We start from the raw sequence: 10,052 nt of genomic DNA, 5'->3' as shown, positions 1-10,052 counted from the left end.
GAGGTGTTCTTCATGGCAATTGAGCATGAAAAAGACCAATTTAAGGATTAAGGCCCTTGTTTTCCTCTCCTAACCATAGCATAGATACTAACTCCCATGTGTGGTGAGAAATACCCCTATAGTACCCATATCTCAACATAAGACCAAAGATCCATTAAAAAAGATCTACGTTGAATAACCCGATCTTTACTTGTGTGAGTGACTTTTAGTCAAAATCAAATCTGAGAGACTGAGTTCTTTGCACTTGAAGAAGAATTCAAAATTAATGCGACTTTCATTTGGGTTTTATTTCCTTGCATTTCATTTTCTTTTTCATGGGAGCAAGCTTTAAATTTGACGCCGATATATACGTTTTTATGTTTTTTACCCGTAAAATACAACTTGTCTTAAAATAAACACTTCATTACTAACTTCCATTTTTTTTTGAAAAGTTTCATATTGACAAGCGTAAATATATATTTATATTATATATATATATATATATATATATATATATATATATATATATATATATATATATATATATATATTTGTTCACTAGTCGGGTCCACCATTATTTTACTCCAGAAATGGGTAAATGTATTCAAAGTTGGTCACTCTATTTTGGATTGGTACCCGCCATTTCAAAAATCCTCACAAATTAATTTAGAAACATTAAAAACATTAGTCATGATATGGCGTGGCCTCCAAGAGCAAGGATTCCATTTCTTTCTCTCCATGGATAGCACAGATGTCCACGCTCACACTATCTCAATACGAAGAAAATACAACCATATAGAAAATATCATTCATTCATAATACTTCGGGCCTTTGGACTTGCATGTTTGTCACACTTGGGAAGGCATAGCAGGAGCTCATACTATCATTACAGTTTGACTGAACACAAATATCTGTAAGCTATACCATAACATAATACTTACAAGTTACAACAACAATGGGGGTTCCAACTTCCTAGTATAAGATATGGTAGATGGGATAAGATTTTGGGGCTCATGGGTTCATGCATTTTTCGTGCATTGGTATATCATTTTCATTGTTTTGAGCGCATGACCATTGATAGCATTGTATTATGTTGCAGTACTCGATGACAGTGGAGTTTCCCATGATGATGGTGAAGTAGGAAGAGGAGAATCTCGTGAATAGAGAAGTATGGTGAGGTGAGGAATGTGGGTAGCCTATGTTTTGTATACTCAATTAGTTGTCTGCGTTGGATATGATGATTACTTGGGGGTGGTTTTGTTGTTATCAAAATGGGAACAGGGCGCAAAAAATATAAGGAAGAAGAGGATTCATCTGAGGATTCTGTGAGGAGCTTCAGGTTGCAAGCACCTTTGGGGACTAAGGAGGAATCAGGGGGAGAATGATAACTGATCTCAATATCGCCCATGCCCATGGGAGATACCACCTTTCAACCTTGGCGCTTGTTCTCCCAACAACTAGATTTCTACAAATTCTCATTCTCATGCTCTTACCCTGGGCATGAATCCCTAGACCTTCTCAGAAAACTAGGAGCACTTACCCTCCTTCATCCTTGGTGTCTCCTTTCATGCCCAGGTCCCCTCTGCTCAAGACTCCCAAGACTCCAAGGACACCATGGACTCCTTCCCTTATCTCTCCCAGGGTTTTGAGCCCCATTGAGACTCCCATGCAAAGGGTTTTGAACAATATGAAGACCTATCTAGAGGAGGTTGGGCAAATCACTAAGTTAAATCCTCTGGATAAATGGCTACCCATCACAAAGTCTAGGAGTCGGAATTCTTACTCTGCAACATTTCATAATCTCAATATAGGGATTGTGTTTCAGGACTTTATTCTACCCATTACAATAAAAAAGGCCATTGGTGAGGGTCATGCCTGTGACGGACCTTTAAGGTCCGTCACCAATGTCGCATATGGTGAAGGTCCTTAAAAAAGAGTTGTTGTGAGTATATATAGTGATGGTCCTTTAAGGTTTGTCACCAAATCCATTTCCAATGACACTTTTGGTGAGGGTTGTTAAAGGGCCATCACTAAATCTCTCCTTTGTGAAACTTTTGGTGAGGGTTGTTAAAGGCCAATCACTATTTCTCTATTTGGTGACACTTCTAGTGACGATCTTTTATTGACCCTCACCAATGCTCTTTTTGGTTTATTTTGGTGATAGTCAAAAAATGTTCATCATCATTGATCATTTCAATGCGTTTTTTATGACACTATGTACCTGTTACTATATTTTTTGTCAAAAGATAATGATTTAAGACCATTGTTCTGGAGTCCTTTTCATTATGTGTCCAAGGCCATAGTGGTTAGAGTTAGTCAATTTGTTAAGAAGTAATTAGTGTGTATCATTTCCCTCAAGTCATAAGAATATATTTTTCCTATTAGTCAACACATGATTCATCTCTATTTGGTTTATTATCTAGCAAATTCCCTTTAGATAAAGTTCCACTAGTGTGTGTAGGAAATATATTATTTAATACATAATCAAGCTCTATCAATTCTATTAATGAGAGATACCTAGCACTCCTCAACACTCATGGCACACCTTAACATGCTTTGGAACACAATAACATTCCTTGGCACCTCGCATGTCTTGGAACATATTTGTACATGGAACATCTTTGTACCTAGAACATCTTGCCATGAGTAGGATGCCCAAGAACATGTTGGCATGCCCTAGCATATCATAACTCTCCTATCATGGGTTGTCATGCCTTGTAGTCCCTAGCATTCCCTGGAACACCTTGGCATAATATTGCATTGACATACATTAGCACTTGGCACACATTGGCACTTAGCATGTATTGGAACATATTATTAGTGTTCCTAGCATTCCCCTTTTGAAAAAAATAAAATCCAGACTTATTAACCCTCTTATGTGTTCATTTACTTGCATTCTATCTTAGTTATTCCTTTTGTTGCCTTGAAACTCCTTGATGCATATTCGCATACTCTAGTGCATTGCACATTCTAGCATGTCTTGGCATGCCTTGGCACTATTTGGCACATCTTAGCACACTGCAGAACTACCTAGCACACTCTAGCACTTCTTGACATGCCCTAATATTCCCTGGCATGCCTTACCTGTGCTTAGCATACCTTGTCACTCCCTCGGCATAACAACTAGCACTCATTGAAAATCCCTGACACACCCTCATATTCATTCACTTCCATGCATTTTGACCTAGTGCTCCCTTGTGTTGTCATAGTACTCCCTAACACTCCTTAGCATGCATTGGCACTCTCTAGCACACTTTAGCACTCTTCTACATGCTCTTCCACTTCATAGCATGCATCACGCTAGCTGACACACATTGGAACTTGGCACGTGTTGGAACTTGGAAAGTCTTAGCATGTTTGGCATGCATTGAGATGACTTGGTATGCTTTGGCATGATTCAATATTAAATTTATTTGATATAATATTGGAAAGTAGATTAGAAGCAACAAAGGAATATTTGGCACTTTGAATGCACTGACACTTGGCACTTGGCACCTATTAGCACCTAGTGTTGGTGTGCCTAGCATGCCTCTCATGGAAAAGATAAATTGATGACTTATTAACCCTATTATGTGTTCATTTCCTTGTAGTTTAACTTGTTCCTCCCTTTTTTTCCTTAACAATCCTTGGAATGCATTGTCACACCCTTGCACATCTTGGCATGCCTTAACACATGACACATCTTAGCCTGTTTGACATGCCTTCGTACTATGTAGCACATGTTAGCATGCCATAGAATTCCCTAACACACCTTGGCAGTCATGCCCTCACAACTAGCATTACATTTTTCCACGAATTGGGAACATTACATTCCCTAGAACACCTTGGCACTCCCTAGTTGTCATGCCCTCATAGATAGCCTTACTTTTTTTGTGACTTGGGAACCTAACCAACTCATTAGAAAAATAATATTGTTCCCAACCCAAAGTTTCCCTTTCTCTGAAATTTCTTTGTCCACACCTTATCACAACCATAGGCTTGATTCATGTAAGTCCTATTTTGAACTTCTCCTAAAACACTTCATCCTTGGGACACCTAGAATTCACTGACAGTCCTTGGCACACACTCTTATTTGTTCATTTCCAAGAATTTTGACCTAGTTCTCCCTTGTGTTCCCCTGACACTCCCTAGCACTACTCAACATCCATTGACATTGTCTGCCATCTGTTAGCACACCTTTTCATTCCTTGGCATTCCCTGTCACTCCTTAGATATCATGCCCTCACAACTACCCTTAGGTTTTTTGAGACTTGGGAACCCAACCAAGTCCCTCCTTGACTACAACAACTTAACCAAGTTATAGTTACTACAACTATATTATGCCTTTTTCACCTACAAACTACCTATAACACATCTTAGGCTACTCATTTCCAATCTCAACTCATCCCACTTAGCAAGTTACCAAGTCAAGGCTCATGTCCAATCATGGCCATAAAACAACTAAGAAACACAATACACATCTTGACATGTCATAACACCTGGCACGTCTAACAATTCCCTAGCCCTATGTGGCGTGTGTTAGCATCCCCTGCATTTCTTGGCACAATTTTCACTCCCTAGCACACCCTAGCACTCCCTGACTTTCCCTGGAACTCTAGCATGCCTTGGCACTACCTAACATATAACCTTGTCACTACCTCCTTAGAACACCTGGAACTCATTGACACTCCCTATCACACACTCTTATCTCTTCATTTCCATGGATTTTGAACTAGTTCTCCCTTGTGTTTATATGGTACTCCCTAACATTCACTAGCATGCATTGGCATACCCTGGCACCTCACACATCTTGGCATGTTTCCTTGGCACTCTAGCATTCCTTGGCACTACCTAACATATCTTGTCACTCAATCCTTGCCACACCTAGAACTCACTAACACTCCTTGTCACACACTCGTACTCATTCATTTCCATGTATTTGAAACTAGTGATTCTTTTTGTTTCCTTCACACTCCATAACACTCCCTGGCATGCATTAGCACACCCTAGCACCTGGCACAACTTAGAATTTTTCCCTGGCCTCTAGCATGCTTTAGCATTGCCTACCATACATTGTTACTCCCTCAGTGCACCTGTATCTCACTGACACTTCCTGTCACAAACTCTTATTTGTTCATTTTCATGCACTAATTTGACCTAGTGCTCCCTTGTGTTTCCCTGGCACTCCCTAACACTTCCTATCACATGTTGACACACCCTAGCACCTGGCACATCTTGGTTGCATTTCACCATAGCAATCTAGCATGACTTAGCATAGCCTAGCATACCATGTCACTCTATCCTTAGCACACTTAGAACTTGCTAACAATCCCTATCACACACTCTTATTCATTCATTTCCATGAATTTTGACCCAGTGCTCCCTTATGTTTCCCTAGCACTCCCTAACACTCCTTAGCACACATTGGCACACCTTAGCACTTGGCACATCTTGGTATGCTTCCGTAGAAATCTAGCATGCCTTGGCATTGCATAGCATACCTTGTCACTCCCTCCTTAGTACACCTGGAACTGGCTGACACTTCATTTCCATGCATTTGAAACTAGTGTTCCCTTGTGTTTCCTTGGAACTTGGCCCTAGCATACAATTGCGCCACACCATGGCACTTGGCACATCTTCGCATGCCTTATCAGTTGGCTTGTATAGCATTCCTAACATGCCTTGGAATTGTTTAGCACATGTTAGTACTTCCTAGCATTCCCTGGCGTGCCTTGGCACTCCCTAATTGTCATGCCCTCATAGATAGCTTTACTATTTTTGCAACTTGGGGACCCAACCAAGTCATTAGAAAAACATTGTTGCGCCCAACCCAAAGTATCCCTTTGTCTGGAACTACTTTGGCCAAACCCTTATAATTGTAACCATAGGCTTGCCTCCTAAAATTACTATTTTGACCTTCTGCTAACACACTTTTTCCTTGAGGCACATGGGATTAATTGACACTCCTCAGCACACACACTTATTTGATCATTTCCATGTATTTTGACCTAGTTCTCCCTTATGATGCCCTAACACTCCCTAAACATTCCTCAACATGCATTGGCAATGCTCGACATGTGTTAGCACATCTTTTCATTCCTTGGCATGCCCTGGCACTCCTTAGCTATAATATCCTCACAACTACCCTTACTTTTTTTGGGACTTGGGAACCCAACCAAGTCTTGCCTCCACTACAACAACTTGACCAAGCTATAGTTACTACAACTAGACTATGCCTTGTTCACCTAAGAACCGACTATAACTCATCTTAGGTTATTCATGTGTAATTTCAACTTATCCAACTTAACAAGTTACAAGTTACCATGTCAAGGCTCATGTCCAATTGTGGCCACAAAACAAATGAGCAACATAGTTTACATCTTGACATGCCATAGCACCTGGCGCATATAACAATCCCTTGGCACTATGTGGCATGTGTTAGCACCCCCTACAATCCTTGGCATGATTTGGCACTCTCTAGCACTCCCTGACATTCCCTAGAAATCTAGCATTTCTTGGAACTGCCTAGCATATAACCTTGTCACTCCCTCCTTAACACACCTAAAAATCACTGAAACTCCCTATCACACACTCTTATTCATTCATTTCCATGCATTTTGAGCTAGTTTCCCCTTGTGTTTCCATGACACTTCCTAACACTTGACACAAATGCCAATTTTCTTATTCTTGGATATGGTATTCTTCTTTTATACATGTGACCCTTGAATATGCCATGAAATCCTCCAAAATCTTCTTAAAGGATTGGAGCTCCTCTTAATGTGCTTAAGGATTCATGAGGTTAATTGCAAGTTTAAACATGAGTTTTTGAGTGCTTTTATGTAAATTTTATGTGCAAATTATCATAAAAAATAACTGAACAACAGCTAATAACAAACATAAGCATCACCATAAAGAGTATCATAACAACACATGATGAAGGACTTCACCCCTCCTGGGCTATGTCTCCTTGGTCCATCTTCCAATGGCTTGGCCCTCTCTATTATGCTAAAATATGTCAATACATCAGTTTACAATGCTCAGAAAGCTCTCAAACCTATTCCAATGGCTCTAAAATGCCCAAAAATTCCTGTGTAGCCTCTTTCTGCCCCTAATTTGGTAAAAATTTGAAGTTATGGTCTTTCCCAGGTTTTTGCTAATCGCACTGCAAATTTCCCAAAATCTAACACCATCCTACAAATTTTCCCCAAAATGCGCTAACGGAGCAACAATTTCATCGAATCTCGGGCGAAATTGTCGGATGCTTTAATTAGCCTCCAACACCTTACTTATGATAATTGTCGCCATATGGGAGCTACGTGCTCGAGGTTAAGGCCAACAACCCACCCTGCCGGTCGAGCCCCCACTCCCCTCCGATTGGTGGTCATATGGTGTTTCTGCGACCAAGGGTCAACCCTCGTGGGCTGGCCCCTCCCCCGAATGGTGCATTCATAACATTTAAATAAACGTCGACGAAATATATGGTGAAGACTTATGTGTATGGCGTATTCGTATGGATCTTGACTTGTGCCTTGGTAGTTGCAGGTTCGACCCCCACTGTTGCTACCCGGACTCGACCCAAAATTTTGGTGCCCTCGAGCTACCACATGGTGACTTCTGGTTGGGCCGTGTGTCAACCCATGGTTGGCCACCAATCCACCCAATCAAAAACACCGAATTTCATCCACTAAGAACATGTCACTTGGCACAAGGTGATTTGCAGGATAATGTTGACTAGTCAACCTGTGACATAGACCCGCACAGTTAGTGCCACATCAGAAGTACGGATTGCTCACTAGGTTGCCAAATTTAAAAAAAAAATCCACTGTTTGGGAAAGTGAACAGAACATGATTCTAGGAGCATACGATGTCTGTTCCACACGAAATGAGTTGCGTTGAATTTATAATGATGAGCACTCCGTTGTCATTCAGGGTCCACACTGATCCAAAAACTTTGAATTTTGAGCTACTTTTTGAGCACCTGATCATTCCTCCCCGTTGGAAGCCTTTTGGACCCCAAAAGATCACTTTCAATTGTCTAACAAGTGAGGGTACAATTCCCTCACCTTTCCAATCTCGATCCATTTGTTCTTTGAAGGATTTGTTCCTCCTAGTTCAGCTAGGGTTCCTTTACTCCTCCATGGTTTAAGGCCCTGGTCTTGGATAAGGGCTTCATTTAAGCACCTTACTTGTTTTCTCAACTCTTTATTCTCTCATTCACTGCATACAAGAAAAATAATCAAAATTAATTCATTGCTAACAGAGAAAAAAACAACATTGATAGAGAGAAATAAATTATATTGATATTTGATCCTTGAAGCCTCAGTGATTAAGGCACAATACTCATCCACAATTATTTCACTTTATTGAAATCCTTCATGTATTCCATTCGCATTGCCTAATTAAAAAAATTGTGTAAGGACCTCATTTCATAATTTTTTCACATAAAATTTCAGTTTTTCATGTAAATTCCTTGGGCACCATGATACAAGTAGTTTAATTAAATAGAGGTATCATTTACAAATATATACAAGCAGAAATGATATTACATTTTGTGCTTATTTTCACTTATGATCTCGCTTTGAGTTTGATGTGGTATTTATAAATTTAAATTCATTCTCAAAATTCATAAAATATAATGAGAATTGATTTTAATTGAGATATCATTTTTTCCATACATTTTATGTTGGATTGGACGAGCTTTGTCATTACACATGAACATACACACAAGCGCAACATAAGCACAACGAATGTCAAAACACTTGTGAATAGGGCTCACTACTTTAATAATTATTTTATAACCTTGATGTTTAATATTTTTCCAACCATGTAAATGACTATACCTTCTCCTAATTCCACCACCAATGCCACATTCATGTTGTTGTTAAGATCCCTTTTTGATTCAAGCATAAGACCATATAAGGTGATCAATGATGAAATCTTTAATCACCTTTACTCGTTGACATATTATTTATCTCCTACATCATTCACACCACCCTCCTTCTTATGACACAAAAAAACATTATAACCTCCTTCTTATGTAGTCCTATATGTTAATCTAATAGTTCACTTTAATATTTATATTCATCTATTTAAAAAATTTATCAATACTTATTACGCCGATAAGCATTTTCTTTACCGGATTGGGGTGGGCAAACACTATTCAGCCCAACCAATCAAAAGCCTTCATTTTCGTCGTTCAGGAAAATAGAAATAAGACATGTGGCACAAGTTGAGTGGAGGTCACTTTGCGTACATGCCTGCATACATCCTTACCACCATGGCCTTTGTAGCATCGCCGCATCTGCTTGACACTTCTTCGCTCCCATCCTCCCAACTCCCGCCTGCATAAATCCACCCTCTACCCTTGGAATCCCTTAACCCGACGCCATTCCACAAAGCTAGAGCAGCAGGAGCAGGAGGGCATTTCTTAGCAATGAAACCTTCGACATCAATTCTGGTACGATTCGACGTGAGCATCTGAAATGCGTGCTGTAGTGGATCTATCTCCCATTTCCTTGAATTCGATCTAATTTGTTGTGACATTCTGTGAAATTTGAATGGGAAGAGGGAATAATAAGTTCGCCTCGCTAAACCTCAACGACATTTATGGAAAGAAAGAGACAAAGCCTAATCTTGCTAACCCAACAAGAAATGGAAACATTGGTGGAACATTTACTTGGTCCAAACCTAACTTTTAGTCCAACGATATTGTCACCCCTCAACCTGGTGCTGCAAATATTGAGGGTAAATTATGAGGTTTTCAGACTAATATTCCTCCTCGCAGGCCATTGCCGCTCCGGGAGGCTTGAAATTGGGATGACGATGAGCGATATTGGACACTACCATTGCACCAACAAAATAGAGCGACGAATTTTGGTGATGGTCATCATAATAACATGAATAATCATTATTCTAGTGGGAACAAGAATGTGAATTTGAGTCAAGATTATCCCGTCTAAGGAGACAAGCAGGACATAAACAATAATAATGATAAACAATAATGTGTAAACTATTTCCTTCCACATTCCCCCATTCCTATCAACGTTCCTTTGAACCTCTTGATGCAATTGCTAATATATAGTCTTTCTAATAAT

At 39.8% G+C, this 10,052-nt stretch overlaps 1 pseudogene; it reads left to right on the top strand.

The window, feature by feature from the left end:
* The first annotated feature begins 1,250 nt into the window (after positions 1-1,250).
* Positions 1,251-10,052, top strand: part of LOC149216518 (lysine histidine transporter-like 8) — a 32,183-nt pseudogene continuing 23,381 nt past the window's right edge.

This window comes from Pinus tabuliformis, chromosome 1_1, assembly GCF_031772625.1.
Source record: "Pinus tabuliformis cultivar Carrire ecotype Pingquan chromosome 1_1, CPIR1, whole genome shotgun sequence".
Taxonomy (NCBI): Eukaryota; Viridiplantae; Streptophyta; class Pinopsida; order Pinales; family Pinaceae; genus Pinus; species Pinus tabuliformis.
This window is presented reverse-complemented; position numbering and strand designations above follow the sequence as displayed.